General features: G+C 37.4%; 1 protein-coding gene across 10 annotated transcripts in view; it reads right to left on the bottom strand.

Annotated features, from left to right (window-relative positions):
- Positions 1 to 12,602, bottom strand: part of eya1 (EYA transcriptional coactivator and phosphatase 1) — a 192,768-nt gene extending 180,166 nt beyond the window's left edge. For 7 of the 10 annotated variants that reach the window (XR_011352235.1, XM_069921239.1, XM_069921248.1 and 4 more), the window contains exons 1-2: positions 12,380 to 12,602; positions 2,760 to 2,814 (exon numbers count right to left, since the gene is read on the bottom strand). The gene's annotated coding sequence lies outside the window, so the exon portion shown is untranslated. Of the gene's footprint in view, positions 1 to 2,759; positions 2,815 to 10,790; positions 11,818 to 12,083; positions 12,350 to 12,379 lie in introns of those variants that run through there. The other 3 variants (XM_069921241.1, XM_069921240.1, XM_069921242.1) reach the window with 3 other exon arrangements.
- Between the last annotated feature and the right edge of the window lie 9,037 nt (positions 12,603 to 21,639).

Genomic DNA, 21,639 nt, shown 5'->3' with positions numbered 1-21,639 from the left:
AATATTACTAGAGACCAATAATATCTTTATATAAAAACTCAAATCATCGTATATAGGCCCTCCAATAGGAGAAAAAAAAAATCACAAAGTAAAAGCTAGATAAAATAAAAATAAAAAAAAATAATTAACAACCTCCCCCCCCCCAAAAAAAAAACTACCAAAAGGTAGTAATCCCTAAACAAAATTCAGGTGTGGATCAGCCACCAGTGGCTGATGACGAATAGAACCTAGAACAAATCTCTTCCTCCCCAGCCGAACAAAAAAAATCTCAAAATATCATAATAACATAAAAAGTAAAATAAGAATAAGAAGATTCTGCTATTCATCCAAGAGGTTCCAAACTCGAAGATCCCATTTCAAAAGAAGTTGGACTCTTTCCATTCCCATTTTTCCCATTTCTACCATTTCTTCTGTTTCCAGAACAACCAGATTTTTCTTTAGCAGACAATGGTGGACTACGTCTTTGTCCTCTTATGTCTGGCAATGAATTAGCAAAAATCATTGCTTCATGATCATCCTCAAAAAACCGAGATTGACAGTCTCCATGAAACACCTTCAACACTGCCGGATAGCGAAAAGTAGACTTCTAACTTTCACGCCACAAAACTTCTTTAACTGGATTAAATCGACGTCGACGTTGAAGAACCTCTTGATTCCAATCAGGATAGAAAAAAACTCTGCTATTCTGAATCAATAACGGAGTTTGTCATTTTCTTGCATTTTGCACCATCAGTCGAAGTATTGCTTCTCTATCCAAATAATTCAAACATCGAATTAATACAGGTCTCGGAGGCTGACCAGGTAAAGTTGATCTCCTTAAAGTTCTGTGAGCTCTTTCCAATATCAAGCCTTCAGAAAAAAATTCTTGCCCTAGTACTTGTGGGATCCATCAGTATAAAAACGAAGAGGATCTTGTCCTTCCATACCTTCTGGCAAACCAGCAATTTTCACATTATTCCTTCTACTTTGATTCTCCAAATAGTCTATTTTCCTCTCTAACTCCTTCTCACGTTCTCGCAATTCTATAAGGGATTTTTCAACCTTCAACACTTTTTCTGTATTAGAAGCCACTTGTTGACATTCCAAAAAAGCAGACTGAATTTTTTTTAAAATCTTCACAAGATGCTTCTACACATGTTTTAACTGTATTCAATTCTGAACTTATCCTTTGAGCCAACTCATTCATTATAGGCTGAATCACAGCATTTAACTGGTTACATTATAATTCAGAAAATCTCAGCCTTGCTTTCTCTAACGTAGTGGCAGAACCAGGTAACTGCAGCTCCTGCTGCAACTCAACAAAAGGCATTTCAACAGTCTTACTGCGGGTCTGGACTCCCAGCGACGGCACCCCGACTTCCTCAGGGGGTCGACGCTGGCCTCCCCCTGCAGTTCGGTTTTTTTAAAAAAATCACGGAGGAGATCGAAATCTTCAGGTTGGAGCATTGCCAGAAACGTTTCAGACAATGGAGTCATCTTCCTGCGTGCTCCCTCCATTAAAATCAGCAGGCTGCCAGAATTGGGATCCACTGCATGGGAACACGCACCTTCTTCCAGAGAACGGGTAATTCCAGCGCTATCCTTCATTTGGTGAGTAGTAGACATTTTTTTTTTCAGCTCCCACAGCCAGTCTGATGAAATTAAACCTGAGGCTGTAGCAAGTTGTTTAGGTCCCAAATCTTCAGTACTTTGAAAATGTAACTTCTTCTGCACTTGAGGTTTAATCTTTATACCATTAATAGCCATAATAATTCCTTAATACTTTAAACTAAAATTTAAGAAGTTTAAACGTGAAAACAAAGGGTTAAAAAACAGGTACTTAAAAGTCCGGCCAGAGAGGTTACACGTCTAGACTCTACGCCATCTTGCCACGCTCCCCCACCCCCCCCACCTTTTGTTGTTACGGATTCCTCCCCTAGCCTGCATTGTTTGAATTCAGAGACTTTTAAGTTTTCCTGCTTATGGCTTATTCTGCCTATTTGTTGAAGAAAGGGCTCAGGCCCGAAACATCGGCAATACATTTTTGTATCCTATAGACACTGAAAAGACCGACTGAGTTCCTCCAGCAGTTTGGTGTGCTTTTACTAGAAACTCAGCATCTGCAGACTTTTGTGTTTCAACCAGTAAAATTAGGACCTGGAGGGAGGAGTGAAGAATAACAGACAGATAAAGAGGCAGACTGATACATTCTAATTTGGCAGGGTTGGTGCTCTTTCTGGCATTGCAAATTCTATATTTCAAATGTACTTTACTGGCCATTCATTAGAATGCTTTGAGTTCATAGTGGAATGGTTGGCGTAGTGGTTATTTAGCACAATGCTTTTACAGCGCTAGCAACTGGGACTGGGGTTCGAATTCCCACTGTCTGTAAGGAGTTTGTACATTCTCCCTGTGCCTGTGTGGGCTCTGGGCTCTGGTTTCCTCCCTCCATTCAAAACGTACCAGGGGAATAGGTTAATTGTGCGTAAATTGTGTGGCACAGACTCGTGGGTCAAAATGGCCTATGTCTAAAATTTTTATTAAAAAAAATAATTAAATTTAAAAATAGTTCTATAAATCTTTTGCAGAAGTTGATGAACAGCATTACTAACAGGATGCCAGAATTATCAATTTAAAAACATTATTTTATCATTTAAAATATCTTTGAAACATTCATTATTCACAAGTCGAGAAGATTCATCCAAGATCAATAGAAACAAGCAAACTGAGATAATGTGTAAACATATTGCACAGTGTAAAATTTTAAACAAAGCCCATACCTGGAAACTGGAGGATCTGAAACATCGGAATCAGGTCAAACTTTTTTTCCCCCACCTGCCAGTCAAGAACAAAATAGCTCCTTGTTACTCAAGTGTCAAGGCCCAGCATGTTTCTGAACAATAGGTTTCAACTTGAAAAGACATTCTTTACCTTTATCAGAAAGGAAGAAAGAGAGACAGTCTAACAGAGCCATATTGTCTTTTGGTTGATCTTTGCTGTTGTTTTCTCCTACAAGTTTTTTCTCCTCCCTATTTCAGGAAAGCAGCCAAATGATGGGAATGTGAATCACCACAGGGTGAAACAACAGCTAACAAGATTAATTACCCTGCACCCCTCCCCCTCATCCCACAAATCAACATATAAAATGTTTCGCCAAGGTAAGCATGAAAAATTGGCAGAAAATGGTGTAGGTTGAAAACCAGACATGTTGAACAAATGCAACTGAAACATTACACCACCACCATCATCAGATATTTCATCTTCTGTCCATAAAATAAAAATTAGTATTTTTTCTCCCCTCCATTTTATTAAGAAGTTTATTTTACTCAATTTTGTATTAGCTTTTTATTTCAAGTTCAGATTGTAACCATTAAACTTTTGTTTTATTAACTGAAAAATAAGCCAAATCACTTTTGATTGATTGTAAATGCTTCTCTGATAAATTTGATATTGGAAGATCTTTACAGTTTAATTTGGTAACATTCAGCATTTATTAAGTAATTAGGCTAAATTTTAGAGGATTCCAGAGTAATTTAGCTAAATTTTTCGGAATGCAGGACATTTAAAAAAAAATTTAATGTTTGCAACACCAACATATGGCAAAGATGGATTATTCTGATAAGTAATGAATTGGCGATGACTTGCTTACATTTTAGTAAACAGCACCATGGAAATCACAAACACACTTTTCATCTTTTATTGCTTTTGGCCAATTCTAAGTTCCAAGATCCCTATTAAAATGTAAATATGGAAAATTGTTCAGGTAAAATTTAGTTGACATATAATTGTTCTACAAAAATGTTATTATAAACAAATCAAAAGTAATTGTTTGGCAGAAAAATATATCTGCTTACAAGTCATAGTCAAGTATGTAACATGTACAATGACAAGGGAAGGCTTTCAACTTCCTTTAGAGAAATGGTGGAAGTATAGCCTAGTGCAATTTTCATTCACCCATATTCCAGAAATTGATGCATCATGGCTTTAGCAAGGTAATTCAGTACAACAATTTCAAACAATGAAGTAATTTTATTGTTTGTAGCTTTCAAAATCTCAACCTTTATTTTCATACTGCTTATTCATATCAAATCTCACTGTGATGCAAATGCAAAACAAGTTATTCAAAATGAATAAGGTATTCACTGAGTGGAATGCCCAGCCCAACAGGCTACCCAGGTCAGACTTTCTTCACTTTCAAAACTTGGGTTGAATAGCAGTGAACATAGACCTTGACAATGACTGAATGGGTGGAAGAGGAGTGAACATAGACCTTGTCAATGACTGAATGGGTGGAAGAGCAGTGAACAAGGACCTTGTCAATGACTGAATGGGTGGAAGAGCAGTGAACAAGAACCTTGTCAATGATTGAATGGGTGAAAGAGCAGTGAACAAGGACCTTGTCAATGACTGAATGGGTGGAAGAGCAGTGAACATAGACCTTGTCAATGACTGAATGGGTGGAAGAGCAGGGAACATAGACCTTGTCAATGACTGAATGGGTGGAAGAGCAGTGAACAAGGACCTTGTCAATGACTGAATGGGTGGAAGAGCAGTGAACAAGAACCTTGTCAATGATTGAATGGGTGAAAGAGCAGTGAACAAGGACCTTGTCAATGACTGAATGGGTGGAAGAGCAGTGAACATAGACCTTGTCAATGACTGAATGGGTGGAAGAGCAGTGAACAAGGACCTTGTCAATGACTGAATGGGTGGAAGAGCAGGGAACATAGACCTTGTCAATGACTGAATGGGTGGAAGAGCAGTGAACAAAGACCTTGTCAATGACTGAATGGGTGGAAGAGCAGTGAACAAAGACCTTGTCAATGACTGAATGGGTGGAAGAGCAGTGAACATAGACCTTGTCAATGACTGAATGGGTGGAAGAGCAGGGAACAAAGACCTTGTCAATGACTGAATGGGTGGAAGAGCAGGGAACAAAGACCTTGTCAATGACTGAATGGGTGGAAAAGCAGTGAACAAAGACCTTGTCAATGACTGAATGGGTGGAAGAGCAGGGAACATAGACCTTGTCAATGACTGAATAGGTGGAAGAGCAGGGAACAAAGACCTTATCAATGACTGAATGGGTGGAAGAGCAGGGAACATAGACCTTGTCAATGACTGAATGGGTGGAAGAGCAGTGAACATAGACCTTGTAGATAGATTCAGAATTGACAGGAAGGGACACATTTTAAAAGTTAAAATTTGTCTTGTTCCTGATGAGCACATTTTATAACAAGTGAACAGAAAGCCATTGGAAACCCATATAATAAACCTTCACAAAGCTGTTATCTTTTTACTACTCAACTATCATGAAGTCTTAAAAGGACAATTACAAATGGAAAGAGAAACATTTCAATTTTTTAAAATAATTGAATAATGATTAAAAAATTAATAATTGTGTTGTACTGAAAGCCATTTAAATGAGCAATGCTCAGTCGTCACTATGATTTGCATTTAATTTAATCAAATCAAAGTAAAATTAACAGATTAGAGGTGAAGTACAATTCTGGAAAGTTAATTAATTAGTCAAAGAACATTCAAGATGAAAGACATCTTAATTGTCTGCAATTCTATACAACTTTGAAAGTGCAGATTAATGGCGCACAAATAATTTTGTAGATTTCAGCAGCTGTTTTAGAAATAAAGGCATCGGCAAGAAATGAAGGTATACTTCCACAATTCTGATCAACAATAAATTACATCTCAAATTCTAAGATAGTAACAATTATTTTTACATTTAATGTCTTCTTTCTTTGGCTTGGCTTCGCGGACGAAGATTTATGGAGGGGGTAAAAAGTCCACGTCAGCTGCAGGCTCGTTTGTGGCTGACAAGTCCGATGCGGGACAGGCAGACACGATTGCAGCGGTTGCAAGGGAAAATTGGTTGGTTGGGGTTGGGTGTTGGGTTTTTCCTCCTTTGCCTTTTGTCAGTGAGGTGGGCTCTGCGGTAATTCAGTTACTAACCACAGAATGATTGAGGAAAGACTACAATTTGGAAATTGTTGGAAAAATCAAGATCATTATTTTAAAATTACACAGTCCATTCTCCAGTTTGATTAACAAATATTTTCCATTTACAAATAAACAAATTAGAAGCAGGAATAGTCCAATATGCCTCCTAAACCAGCTCTGCCATTTGGCATAAACATGATTAATTGGATTACAACCTCAATTCTCATTTCAACCAATCAACCTTTTAGTCCCTTGCTTGTCAAGAATCTATGCACCTATAGCTTTAAAAGACTTCTTCCACCACCACTTTTTGAGGAAGAGATCTTAAAAGACTCAACCACCAGAACAAATTCACTTCACCCATCTTAAGCAGGCCACCCCTTAATTTTGAACATTGACCCGAGCTTGGATTCTATCACGAGAAGACACATCCTCTCTCTTTCCACCTTGACAAGACCATTTAAAATGCATGTTTCAATCAAGCTCCTTCAAAATACATGTTTCAATCAAGCTCCTTCTGGGCTCTTTCAAACTCCAGTAAAAATATAAGCCTAAACTGTCCACCACAAGACAACCTGCTCCTTCTATTTAAATGAATTAAAAGAATTTATCTTGATGAGTCATAGGGGGAAAAGAGCTTTGCAGAAAGTCAAAGATTTACTATTTTACATAGTAATTTAGAATCTTTTCATTATTTTATACTAAATTTTTTAAAAATGAAATCCAATTTTTACAATGTCTTAATGTTTACAATATGCATTTACCATAACTCAATACATTTCTTTATATCAAGTCCAATGAAATTTGTATCATAAAAATCTATTTACATTTCTGCACTTAACTAATGATTGTAACTCCAGTTACATACACACATGAACAATAAGTTAGCTACAACTTCTGCAATTACCAATACAAACTGCCAACTAGTGCTATGGCCCAGGTGAGTTGAATATTTTTGACCCTGAAGTACAAAGAGATCAATCCCCTTCTAAAACTACGTTGTCTTAAAAAACAGCATACAGCATCTTTGATGTGCATTTCAGTTCAACCTAAACCCAGCATGCCTTTGATGTACCTAGAACAAAGCCAGAGGAGATGAAACTTCTGAGTGCAGCAAATTCAAAGCAACTCTTAAACATTCCTTGCTTCTCTATTTTTACCTTCTTACCTCTGTTCATTAGTTGAATAAACTAAATGATCAAAAGAAATGCATTTTGTTATTAAACTGCAATAAAATTAGAATATAGTGAGATGGGGTGGTACTTCTTTGAACTGGAATGTATAAAAGAATCCCAGATGGTTTCACTTATCTGAAGACTAACAACCAACATAAACTTGATTTGGTGATTTTGATTGTTCATTGTAATAATATTTCAAATGATTTATTTTTGATACAAGGAATTATTTACTAAATTTATGGGTATACCTGCATAATCTTACATAGCAATATGTTTTATCACTTTGGACCTTTGATCCTTTAAAAATATAAGTATTGTTCTCTATTTGCCAGGATAATTATAACAACACCTTATTTAATATCCCAAAGCAGGTAACATTGGAGAGAGTTTTAACATTTAAAATATTATTGTACACTAATGTATGATGATGTGCAAACCAAGTTTTAAAATTCTTTTTTAACAATATGTTAGCATTGGAGTTGATGAATGCAGATGTATGTAAACCCTTTGTGGAGGAGAGCATCACAAACAATATTATCACAATGCCTGTTTTTTTTTGTCATATTATATGCCTATTATAATGAAGTTAACTCCCTTTTAGCCATATATGCCTGACTCGTTGTGGATCTAATATGGCTCCAGTTTTCTCTTTGAATTAGAGTCTACAGTACAGTAAGCAGATTCTCTGCATTTAACTTTCCATTGGTAATTTGTAAGAAAGCAAAAATTCATTTGTTTTACAAGTGATTCATTTCAATGACTTCACAACAATAATTTCACTCAAATTGAGTTTCAAGTGAAAGATGAGAGGTAAAAATTCTTATAAAATCTTCTACCTGATTTCTTCTTAAAATATACATGCCATATAGAAACTTGGTCATCCATGTGTCCCCCCCACATTGAAATTTTCCCCCCAAAATTGGAACAGTACAAAGTTTTAATTTTATATTAATTGCTTCACAACTAGATCATAGATAGATAATTTAACTGGATACAATAGCAAGCTTAGAAAGGAAATTTATCAAAATTGTTAAAATGTCAAAATGAGAATTAATGTAATTTATAATTGTAACTCAAATTTTAATATGCAATTCCAACAATCTCAAATATTTTTTCAACATTGTAAAAGTAATCCACTATTTATAACAAGTAGATAATTAATATACTAAATCTCTTTCCTGGTTTATAAATTACTTTTTTGAATATTAGATATACAAAATGAGAAATTTTAAAATTATACATTTTCTTTAACCCAAGACGATGTTGAAAATATTTCACTGTTGAATAACGTTACCTATTTGCTAAAATCAATAAAGGATTTTAAATCCTCCCAATAATCTCAAAGCCAATTGCTGACATGAGGTAGAGAATAAACAGCATTTGTAAAATAAACAATTCATTACCTCATATGCAATTATTTTAATTAAAGTATAATTTCCCCTTAAGTAGTCGTATGCTCTAGACCCACAGCTATGAAAATGTACAATTTGTTTCTTGTGTCTTGTTGAATCTGACATTCAGTTTTAGTCATCTTACTGAACTGCTATGTTAAATCTGTTAATGCTGTGCTCTTCAACCCCAGAAATTATTTCCAGAAGGGAAACTCTTTGAGAGACGATCAAACGATATTTAAGGTAGACATTTTATCACGTTTTCCCTACCGCAGTGTCGGGCACAAAAATGAATTCTCTCTCGGGTCACATTTGCACTCCAAAAAAAAATTCTATATAATTTTGTTCCAGTGCAACATCCAAATCCAAGAAGCCTGGCAGTTTTAAATGAGGAAAACTATAATCACGGTCTGAATTTTGGTCACCTGTTAAATTTCATTTATCCAAATAATCAACTTTTAGACTCTTTCATTAAAACATTAATAGTATTATTTTAGCAATTTTTTTTTCAATAGAAAATATACAATCTTATCCTGATCAAATTTTTCTTTTAATCTTTTAATTTACAGACAAATCATTGAAAGGTATATTTTTGAAAAAAAAAATAATAATTAAGATCAGGAAAGTAAGGCCAAATACAAAAATCCACTTTTATAAATCACTTTAAGTGGATTATGAGGAACCTGCACAGAAGGAGTAAATTACTTTTAACCCTTGGCAGCAATCAGGACACCACAGGGTGCTAGCACCTAGACACTTGCAGCTGCCAGTGATTTTCTTGCGATCATTCCAAAGCATTTATTTCTTCTAAATCGGCCGCACAAGAACCATTTAGTTATTGATATCTGTTTGTAAAAATAATTTTACACAACTGAATTAATAGTGACTTATATTAGTCAATTTATGGTGTGAAATATAGACACAGATATTTTTCTTCTCTCAATAGAATTATGATTTCTAGCTGTACCACTAAAGCAGAGAAGAATCAAGCACACCTTGTCAGATAGAGCACTAGACAGGAGATACAACTCAATCAAAGAAACTACTGTATTACTACCAATTATCTTGGACATGGCCCCTTTTTAAAAAAATGAAAACGCAACACATCAAATATTTGAATTATGGTAATAATTTTCACTTGAAATATTTCAAGGATACATTTAATGAGAATATCATTTTCCTCAGCTTGGAACACCATGTTAAAATTCCATTTCTATGATAAGTTTAAAAAACCCCAGCACAAATACCATGGTTAAACGGACCCAAAATTACTCTTGCAACTTTATTAGTACTTCAGGACTAACATTTCTGTAGGATGAAGAGTGGATTTCATCTTTTTTTTGGTAAGATAGCAACAGGATGCACAAAATGAGCAGCCTGTGAATAAGGACTAAGAAGTTGCTTTGAAGCAAAAACAGCCTATCCATCTAAAAATCAAAGAGCATGCTAGCCATGATAATAACAATGTGATAGTGTTAATACAAATAATGACTTCTGACTAGAGCCAAGAAACTCTAATCGAAATTTAATATCCAAAATATTCATTTTGCCATTAGAAAATCTACACCATTGTTAGTCAGTTTTACATGCACTTTAAAATCTGCTCAGCAGTTAAAAAATGAAGTCACAAACAATAACTGTGACTTAGTACATTCAGTTCACTGCTGACCTGAAGTCGAGCAAGGATTCGGTATTTTGCTCTGTGCAAAATATAAAAGTTTCAACGAGAAAAGGTTTCCTTGTTTTAATAAACCCCACGGCAGATTCCATCGATGAACAAGTATTCTAATGCTCAATTTGCCCATTCAATTTAAATGCAAAACATGCTTTTAAAACCAGGTACGTCAATCAATTAAACATTTCCTTCTTTGGTAACCTGACCAATCACGGGTGAAAACAGCAAATACCCTTTCTAAAACAACTCACTTTAAATGAATTCGCCCAAAATGCCGCATTCACCTGCTACAGGGCATCATTTAAATGAACAAATTCAGAGTAGAAATGTGTGGAATTATAAGTCATTCTGAAATCTAGGCTACAGGATGCGATGTGAGATTATTTTTTTTTACTGCACGAATGTAATATTCTTCACTCACGTTGTTAAAGTTTAAATCACAAACAATTGAAACAGTTAGACTTTCCTAGGACTTTACTTTCTGGGTTTTAGTCTCCAAGAAAGGCAAATGTAGGAAAAGTGTTTCCGATGCCTCTCGCTCAGAGAAGAGTGTAACGGTGAGTAGTTCAAGTGATCTTCCATCCAATTTAATAGAGATAAACTTGTACTTACAAGCACTTACAATTCTCCTTGATCTCTACTGTATTCCTTTCAAGCTTTTGAATTCAATCAACCGTCATCTCTTTGTATAATCCTTTTTTTTTTGTTCAACACAAAAGTCTGCATTCAATGCACCGAAAGATACGTAAATAACATAGTAGCAGCTTTGGAAGTTGAAAGAGAGCTGAACGGGGGCAGACCAGTCACCGCTGAAAACTAAGGGGCAAACGTCTCGAAGTAGCTGCTTCGAGAAAAAAAAAGCCACTGCGCACATTGACAGGAAGACTTAGCCTCGGAAATGACACTTCGGAAAATAGAGCGACGAGCCCAATGAAGCACCAAACTCTGTGTGTCGCTAAGTCGCTGCTCGAAGCAATGTACCTTTTCCCTTGAAACAGCAGCAGATGGTATCAGTGATCCCATAGACAAAGAAATGGCAGAACCTTCATCCGTCCTATTTGTTTGCTCAATCTTGCGGTTCTGCCCAAGTGCCTCGGGGCTTTTAGTTTTTTGTAATGCAAACCATAGTTTCTCTCCTGCATCCAGCCCCACTGGCTGAAATGCAACAATGGGAAGCAACACTGTTATCCCAGACCCCTTAGTAGCTTAAATAAATTCATTATGTAAATGAGCTAGTCCGTAGTTTCTCAACAAACAGCTGTGTGTCTGACCCAATTCAACAGGCAGCAAGCCTGCGTTCCTCTAGCATCGACTGCAATGTTATCTCAAAGCTATCGACAGCTACCTCGAGCTTACCCGAGTAGAACAGAAAATAAAACAATCGGACTTCCTCACCGGCTTGTTCCAAATATCGTATCGACTTTAAATGTACTAAAAAGAGCTGAGTATATTCGACATTGATTTTTTTTTAGATCCACGTGCCCTCTCGTAGCACCAATGCTTCGGTCAGCAAAGAAAACTTTGCAAATTGACCAAATATTTTCTGTTCTCCGTTAAGTGAATGCGATGAAGATTTACAATTCCGCTTACAAGTGACTGATGCCTGAGTTAAAAGCTGACCACTTGCTGTCATTTGCTCAATTATGCCACTGAACTGAAATGCAAATAAGAAGGTTATTTGTTCCTATTGAAAAATTAAATGCACGCTTCAAGAAATGAAATCAAAGTACTGTAAATCTTCGGGCTTAAAGACCGTTGTAGAAAATATTACATTCCAAATGTAACCACTTCATTGAACAGAGTACATTGAGAATTTGGTTGCGTACAGTCTATTGTTAGCGTTAACGTATTAAGTGGATATAGTTCATTAGGAACTAATTCTGGACGACCGTTTGCAATTTGTACCTTCTGTAAAACACCTTTCGTCATCTCCTCCTTCCAATTTAATCCCCATGTACTGATCCGAGCAAGACCGCCGATGGCCCGACTCAGTAACCTTGCACAGGTGAGACTGCAGAGACAGTGCACGTCGCAACAAGTGTTGATACTGGAACTCTCCGCAGAGACCGAAAAATAAGATGCGCCTCATGAATCGGGGCAACGTTTTAATCGGACGTCGGAAACATGGAGTGAAACAGGTCACTGGAAAAAAGGACAGGTATTCGTCTCGCATGAAGAACTGTCACTCTGCCTCGGCTTACCTTTGACAAAATCTGATACTGCTCAGAGATGTGACGCGGAAATATGGTCACCCAACAGATCCAGTTCCTGCTAATGCGCCTTTCAATGTGACACTCGTCCCCTTGCGCTCGTTGAGTAAACACAGTGGAAACCCTAGAATTTGAGAATGTTTGGCCAAAGCGGCTTCAAGTTGCACACACCTCAGGGTTGGTTTTGCTTGTGTGCAACCAAGGAACGCTGGGAGTGTCACCAAGCCTTATATGGCCAAACAGGTCACAACGACCAAACCTGCCGGGCTTGTCTCTTCTTTGGCTTGGCTTCGCGGACGAAGATTTATGGAGGGCTTGTCTGTCGAAATGACAATTCAAGGAAGTTGAGGTCTTCATTGACAGCGAGGTCTGAGCGTGGGGATTCAACAGGGCACAATTTTCAGGAAAAGCCTGCACTAAAAATCGCCCAACTTAAATGAATTCAAGTCATAGGGGGGCGGGGGGGGGTGGAAAGCAAAATCATTGATTTTTACCCAGCAATTCCAATTGGATACAATTTCCAATTAAAACATGGAGTTGGAATAAAATCATATTAAAAGAAAGTAACCTTTTTCCATGAAATTGCACAAATAACAAAATATTTCGAAGAGCAATTAAATGTCAAATGGGACTGGTTTTATATCAAAGATTTCTAAATCAAAGAAACCAAGTAAACAATTGAAACTCAAATTAAAGTTACAGGTTTGTTTGCTTTCGCTAACGTCCAGCTTATTACAAGAACAGGGAAGATCTGCGAGAGGGCAACATCCACTTACTTTGAAGTTCACTGTTCAAACAAAGTTAACATTTTCAAGCAATCAGGAAAGTGAGAAAACAAAATCTAAAGAGTGAAATCCATGTTCTGCTTGATGTCTCTTTGGACTGAAGGTCAAAAATCATTCCCTTTTCAAAGGACTAGTAACTCAATCCATAGAATTAGGTTCCTTGCCGAAGCTAGGTAAAGACATCAATGTCAAAGAAAAAGAAACAACAATCCATCTCCCTGCAACTTCCGTTCAGTAGAACAAGCCCTAAATCCTTTGAAGCATTACATGGCAGTGTAAACATCCAGGAATTTGAAAATTAGTTTTTAATAACAATTATCACCTTTATGGAGATGCACTCTTGTTGATCTTTCTTTGTCTCTGCATTAATCTGCAAATCTGCTGTGTCGATAGAAATCCATACTTTGGTCTTAAATGTTAATGAAAACAGCCTTTTATGTTCATTAATACAGAAACTTCAGTTTAGATTCTACTAGTAAGCAATAACATTCTGGGAATACCACTCTGAACACGATGGAACGTAAAATGCCAACAGTTTGTTAAAATATTGAATTTGCCAACTGAATTCAATATAAAAATGTATACCTCTTATAAATTTCATAAAATATTAAATGTATAAATGTGTTTAATCTTGAACAAAATTGTTATATAATATAGAACTATCATGTATATTATATTTATCTTGATATTATTTTGGAAGATAGAGTAAAACATTGCAATGCATTACAATTTTTTAAAAACCACACATAAAACAACCTACTTTTACCTACCAGTTCAATAAAATCACAAGGAATTAATACATGAAATGAGAATTTTTAATCACTGTATTGTTGCATTCTTTCTTACCTGAACATTTATTTTTTTTTTCTATTGCAATTGCATGAACAATACTGGAGAAATAGAATTAGAAAATTGTTACCTCCAATTTCTAATTTATGAACAAAGCATGATATATTTTGAATAATTTTGAGTGCTGTTTTGTAGTGCATTATTTGAAAATAAAATAAAGGAAATATAAACTATATCGACATGAAAATAAGTATATGAACTGCATTTGTGAGTTTTAATTGTCACTCCTTGAAAAATATGAAAGAGGCATCTTGATAAATTTGTCAAACTAATGATTAAACAGTAAGATAAACCATGTGGTTACATGTGAAAATGTTCTGCTCTAGTTGCTGAATCAGTTCACAACACCCCTTATTCTCCACTTTTATAATTGGAAAAATTACCAATTAAATTTCCCATTCAACTCACTACAGGTGTGAGGTAGTGAATTACGACTGTAATTGGAACCAAATGATTGGTCAGAACTTGGATTGGTCACAAGTCAGATTTGCATGTCTTAACGAGATATTAAGGCAAGTTTAAAAAAAAATCAACAGATGAACCTTTAATGAAGAATCTCAGTGGTTGTATGTGCAGGTGGATATAACTTGTGTAGGTCATAATAAAGCTCAGTTTTGTCATGACAAGCACGCGTTCTTTTTTCAAGATTAAAATGATCATTGCATATAGTCAAGACCGTATAGCAACTTCCAATTACACTTATCCATTCACATAAAGGCACATGCACGAATAACACAGCTTCCAACAAAAAATTGAATCCTTCCCTATAAAATAGATTCATGATGTACAATCAACTAGTGAATGGCCCATCGAGTCTCTCACCATTCTATCATAGCAGATTTACTATCCTTTTCAACCCCGTTCTCCAGTGTTCTCCCCATTCCCTTTAATTTTCTTCCTAATCAAAATGTTCCTCTATCTTAAATGACTTGGCCTCTGCAGCTGTCCATGGCAATGAATTCCCAAAACTCACCACACTCTATTCTAAAGGGATGTTTTTGTATTCTGAGGCTGTGCCCATGAAAGGAAACATCCTCTCCATAGCCATTCTATCCAGGCCTTTTATATTCTATCCCCCTCAAAATGAATTGCCTTCCTTTCCATGAAGTCTACCTGCAAGTTCATCTTTAAGGACTCTTGCACAAGGACTCCCAAGTCCCTCTTCAACAGTATGAACAAGCACGGCACAGCATTATTTATAAGGAAACATCATTCATTTTTGGTCTTATGCAGTGATAATCTGAAGAAAAGCTAATTACATTAAATGGAGCTGAAGAATGGAGTTTGAAATCTTACAGTGAACTGCAAAGGCTACCAGCTCATGAATGTTGGATATAAAGTATTATCAGTTGGGAAACTCACATGAAGTTTTCATTTGCACACCCTCTGTCACTGTCATATTTCAGTCACCAAGCTAGATAGCTGAATGATCTTAGAAGGGTAGGGATTATCCTTCCTATCCTTAGCTCACCAATCTGTCAGTTTGTGGGATGTTAGTGCAGAATGGCAGAATGGTATGGGATCCTCAAAATTAGATTCCACTTCTTGGAGTGTTGTTGGGTTGTCTCGTGGTACTCTCTAAAGGAAATCTCTTGGTTTTTCATCACCTGATCATTGTGGAGCCCTGCTACTAAGCAGTAGCAGTAGCAGGAGGAGGAGAAAGACAGCATAACGATCTGAATGTACTGTCAGTTCTTGTCTCATTGATTCATTTGTGGATCCAACTCATTAGCTTAAAGGCACAAACAAAGAGGCTGACCATACTTTAATTCAGTAAGAGCTTGCAAACATTTGGAAGTGGATTAATATAGCAAGTTATCATTGTGCTAAACTAATAAGTGTCTACACCAACTGTAAGACATAATTTCCCCTGTCATTCATCATTATTGTCAATCCCCATTCCCTTAACTCCAACAGCCAGGTGAGTGCTGGTGGCCAGAGATAACCTAAACTAGATCATTAATTTAGTGGCTACCTTATGTCCAAGGCAAGTACATTACAGTAAAGCACAAGCTCAACACACACACTTCCACGGCTCCATCTCCATTTCCAATCCTTCATGTTAGGCTGCCACCTCCAAAATTCCCAATTCACCCAAACTCTTTAGAAACATAGAAGATAGGAGCAGGAGTAGGTCATTCGACCCTTCGAGCCTGCTCCGCCATTCAACGAGATCATGGCTGATCTTAAAGTTCAGTACCCTGTCCCCACCTTCTCTCCGTAACCTTTAATACCCTTATACTGAAGAAATATATCTAATTCCCTCTTAAATATATTTAATGAACCTGCCTCTACTGCCCTCTGTGGCAATGAATTCCACAGATTCACCACCCTCTGGGTAAAGAAATTCCTCCTCATCTCGGTCCTAAACGGTTTGCCTATTATCCTCAAACCATGGCCCCGGGTTCTGGATTTTCCCATCATTGGAAACATCCCATCTGCATCCATTCTGTCCAGTCCTGCCAGAATTTTATATGTCTCTATGAGATCCCCTCTCAATCTTCTAAACTCCAGCGAGTACAATACCAATTTGCGCAATCTTTCCTCATAAGTCATTTCTGCCATTCCAGGTATCAGCCTGGTGAATCGCCTCTGCACTCCCTCCATTGCAAGAACATCCTTCCTTAAATAAGGTGACCAAAACTGCACACAATACTCCAGGTGGGGTCTCACCAAGGCCCTGTACAGCTGCAGTAAGGTATCCTTGTTCCTATACTCAAACCCTCTTGATATGAATGCCAACATACCATTTACCTTTTTAACCGTCTGCTGTACCTGCATGCTCGCCTTCAGAGGCTGATGTACAAGTACCCCTAGGTCTCTCTGCACTTCCCCATCTCTTAATCTATTGCCATTCAAATAGTAATCTGCCCTCCGGTTTGTATTACCAAAGTGGATAACCTCACATTTATCCACATTGTAGTGCATTTGCCATGTATCTGCCCAGTCCCCCAATTTATCCAAATCACACTGGAGCTTCCTGACCCCTTCTTCAGTGTATACAACCCCTCCTAGCTTAGTGTCATCTGCAAATTTGGAGATATTACATCCAATCCCCTCATCCAGATCATTAATGTAAATTGTGAACAGCTGGGGTCCCAGTACAGATCCCCGTGGTACCCCACTGGTCATCGCCTGCCACTCAGAAAATGAGCCATTTATCCCAACTCTCTGTCTTCTACCTGCCAGCCAGTTCTCAATCCACATCAATACTTTGCCCCCAATCCCATGAGCCTGGATTTTGGAAGCCAGTCGTTTATGCGGGACCTTATCGAAGGCCTTTTGGAAGTCCAGGTACACCACATCCACTGGCTCTCCCCCATCTATTTTACCTGTCACCATCTCAAAGAATTCCAATAGATTTGTCAAGCATGATTTACCTTTTGTAAATCCATGTTGACTCTGTCCGATCCCTTTTCTGCTAGTCATATGCTCCGCTATTACATCCTTAATGATGGATTCCATCATTTTGCTCACTACTGATGTAAGGCTCACCGGCCTATAATTCCCTGCTTTTTCTCTACCCCACTTTTTAAATAGTGGGGTAACATTAGCTACCCTCCAATCCATGGGTACTGATCCTGAGTCTATCGAGTTCTGGAAAATAATTCTTAAAGCATCTGCTATCTGAATGACCACTTCCTTGAGTACCCTAGGATGTAGATTATCAGGCCCTTGGGATTTATCTGCCTTCAATCCCATCAATTTCCCCAAGACCATGTCCTTAGAGATACTGATTTCTTTCAGTTCCTCCCTTGCATTAGTCTCTATGTTTCCCAACATCCTTGGGAGGTTATTTGTATCCTCTCTTGTAAAAACAGAACTAAAGTAAGAATTTAATTGGTCTGCCATTTCCTTATTCCCCATTATATATTCCCCTGATTCCGACTGCAAAGGACCTACTCTGGATTTCACCAATCTTTTCCTCTTGACATATTTATAAAAGCTTTTGCAGTCGGTTTTTATATTTTCTGCAAGCTTACTTTCATAATTTATTTTTGCCCTCTTGATTAATCCCTTTGTCCTCCTTTGCTGCATCTTGAACTGCTCCCAGTCTTCGGTTGCGGTACTTTTTTTGGCCAATTGATATGCTCTCTCTTTGGACCCAATGCTGTCTCTAATTTCCCTTGTTATCCACGGTTGAGTCACCTTTTTTGGTTTATTTTTAAGCTAAACCGGTATAAACAATTTTTGCAATTTCTCCATTAGATCTATGAATGCTTTCCATTGTCTATCCACAGTCAACTCCCCCATAAACACCACCCAATCAATCTTACTCAACTCCCGTCTCATACCATCATAATTCCCTTTATTTAAATTCAGGACTTTAGTCTCGGTTTTAATTTTATCACTCTCCATGTCGAGTGAGAATTCGATCATATTGTGATCGCTCCTACCCAAAGGGCCTCGCACAACAAGATTGCTGATTAGCCCCTTATCATTGCATAATACCCAATCTAAAATGGCCTGCTCCCGAGTTGGTTCCTCGACATATTGGTCTAGATAACCGTTAATTGTGAGCAGAGGACTGCAAGTTCAGATACGAGTTGACAGGCAAGTGGAAAAGTCAAGGAATTCCTCCTCCTCTGTACTTTTACCAATTTGACTAGTCCAATCCATATGCAAATTAAAGTCTCCCATGATGACAGCTGTTCCCTTATTGCACGCTTTTCTAATTTCTCTTTTAATGCCTTCCCTCACCTCTACACTACTATTACCACCCCCACTAACGTTTTCCGCCCCTTGCTATTCCTCAGTTCTACCCATACAGATTCCGCATCTTCTGAGTTAATATCCTTCCTGTCAATCGTGTCGGTCCCTTCTCTCACCATCAATACTACCCCACCCTCTTTTCTTTCTTTCTTTGTCTGGCCAATTCATCTCTTGATTTCTAGCTAATGCTGATTGCTGAAGGATATTCCTTGACTTTTCCACTTGCCTGTCAACTCGTATCTGAACTTGCAGTCCTCTGCTCACAATTAACCCATTTCTGGCATTGCCATCAAATCTATTCACAAATGTGGTATTTTTGTGGAAGAGCAAACTGATCTCTTATATTACCTGGGAAGCTGCAGCAAGTATGACTTCTATTGCATCTGTACATTACACATACAGTATATATCACAAGACACTCTTCATTTATTTCTTTTTTGAATTCCTGTCTTTATCTCGGGAGCTAGACTAGTTGCAATATGCGTCCACAGAGAGTTTGTGAAGAAAGCACACAAACAATTATAGTTTCCAAGAAGTCTGAGGAGATTTGGCTGGTGGTCGAATATGCTATCAAACTGTGGAAAGTATACTATTAGGCTGCATTAAATTTGGGATTTTGAATGTTTAGGAATGGTGAAGGCTACAGCAGGTAGTAAATATAGCCAGGTCCATCACAGACTCTAACCTCCCACCCACTGAAGATATTTATGTGATGTGCCGCCTCAAGCAGGCAGTCGACATTATAAAGAACCTATATCACCCTGTTCACAACCTTTTATCTTTGTTACCTCAAGCAGTAGGAACAGAAGCCTGACCAGCACCTCTAGCTTCAAAAACAGTTTCTTTTGGACAGCTATCAGGATCTTGAAACTCCCCTTGTAACACTAACATGAACTGCTCCAACACTACACAATGGATTGTCTTCTCTATTGTAATTCCTGTTTCTTTTTCTTGCACAATTGTAACTGTGAACATTTATATCTAACTTTTGTTTTATTATCTTTTAAATTTTAATTTAATGTCCACTGTTGTAGTCATATTTCTTTATGTTCAGGCACATTAAGTGAGAATTTTGGTGTATATGTACATAGTAAAATGTATATGAAAATAATCTTATTATCATGAACACAGATTACCATAATGGTCTTGGTCATATTTTTTTCCACCTTAAAGTGTCCATTTCATTCCCCAATCTCTCTGTTTCATTTATTTGTTCTGATGATGAGACCTTTCACACAAGTGCTTCTGCAATGTCTTCCTGAACCCTGGTTTCCCCTTTACTGGACAGAGGCTTTACTAGACTTCCTAAGAAGGTTGAGGAGGGAACAGCAATCACCTCCCAGCTGGACAACATTTCACAGGAGCAAAATAGAGAGTCTGGCTGCATCATTGCGTGGTAGAGAAGCTGCAAAACATAGAACCATCATTCAATACAGAGGGTGGGCCGAAATGATAACTGGGGTCTCTCTTTATTGACAACATTGACCAGAAGCTTAAATATGGCTCAAAAAAGTTTTGAGGATCCTTTCCATCCAACATACAGTATCTTTGTCCCATTACCATCAAGAAGGAAGTATGGAAGCATCAAAATCAGGACTCCCAGGCTGGGAAATAGCTTTGTCCTGCAGCCTCTGAGATTGATGATCAGTATCCTGTAACTAAGTAAATCGTCCCAAAATATTTATTTTAAATTATATATGTGATTATTATGAGGTAGGGGTGCGTGCACATGCGCATGTGTAGTGGTGGTCTGGAGAAATGCTGTTTTGTCTGGATATATGTGCATAGTCAGATGATAATAAACTTGAATTATTTCCCACTCATCTGCTTTCAATCCCTCTCCTCTTGGACAGAGCAAGGACAGTTCCCCAGTCCTCAACTTCATCCCACCATTCAACAGATCATCCTCAAGACAGCTCCACCAAGATTCCACCACCAGACACATGCCCCTCCCCCTCTCCTTTTCAGCATTTTGAAGGTATTGCCTCCTTCTGTTCTACCCCAGTGACGCTACTAAGCAGATTTCTACAATTCCAATCTAATGGCAAGAAATGTCAGAACTCACTCATCAAATTTGAAACTTTCCAAGTGGCATTGAGAGTACATGTCATGAGAAAATATTGAATACTATTTGTGCTATGACTTTTGCAGGAACGTGACTTTGGCTTTTCTACCATCCAAATCAGTAAATACAAAGCTCACTATCCAGACCAGTGGAAAGGAGCCCCCTTCAGTTGAAACCTGAAGTGGATCATACCTTGCTTACAGGTTACTGTAGCTCTCCTTTGTTATTTCAGACAATAGGTGAAAACCCCTCAGTCTTCTGAACTCTGGTGTACAAGTCTAGTCAATCCAATCTCTCCTCTTTAAATTTTTTGTTTAAATTTTCCATACATGTATTCATGTCAAAATACAAAATATAATAATCATATAGTCATATCAATTCCATTAAACATGATGGTTTTATAAACCACTCCCAAAGACTAATAATAGAAAATGAAAACTCAACCAACCCCTCCCCCAAATAATAACCCCAATAACAAAAGAAAAGGAAGAAAGAAAGAAAAATACAATTAATAAAGAAAGAAAAAAGAAACAGACCTGATTGTCAAGGAATCACCGTCTGTCACTCAATTCTAACCTTTTCAGTTTTATTTCCTTATTTATTCCAAGGTGTTAGCGAGGTTTCATGAAGTTTAGGGAAAGCTATTTATACATTTATGCCTACAATATGTGCACCAAATTTTCAAAAATGTATCATATATTTTAAAAAGTTATATGCAAGAGGTACACAGCCTTGAATTTCCACGTGCCTTCTTTCCCATCCTAACTGAGAATCCGATTTCCATGTCACTGCCGTACATTTTCTTGTAATAGCGCCCATGATAGTTTGTCTACCCAGTT

Source organism: Narcine bancroftii, chromosome 2, assembly GCF_036971445.1.
Source record: "Narcine bancroftii isolate sNarBan1 chromosome 2, sNarBan1.hap1, whole genome shotgun sequence".
Taxonomy (NCBI): Eukaryota; Metazoa; Chordata; class Chondrichthyes; order Torpediniformes; family Narcinidae; genus Narcine; species Narcine bancroftii.
Note: the sequence above shows the minus strand (reverse complement) of the source record. Positions and strands in the feature narration are given on the sequence as shown.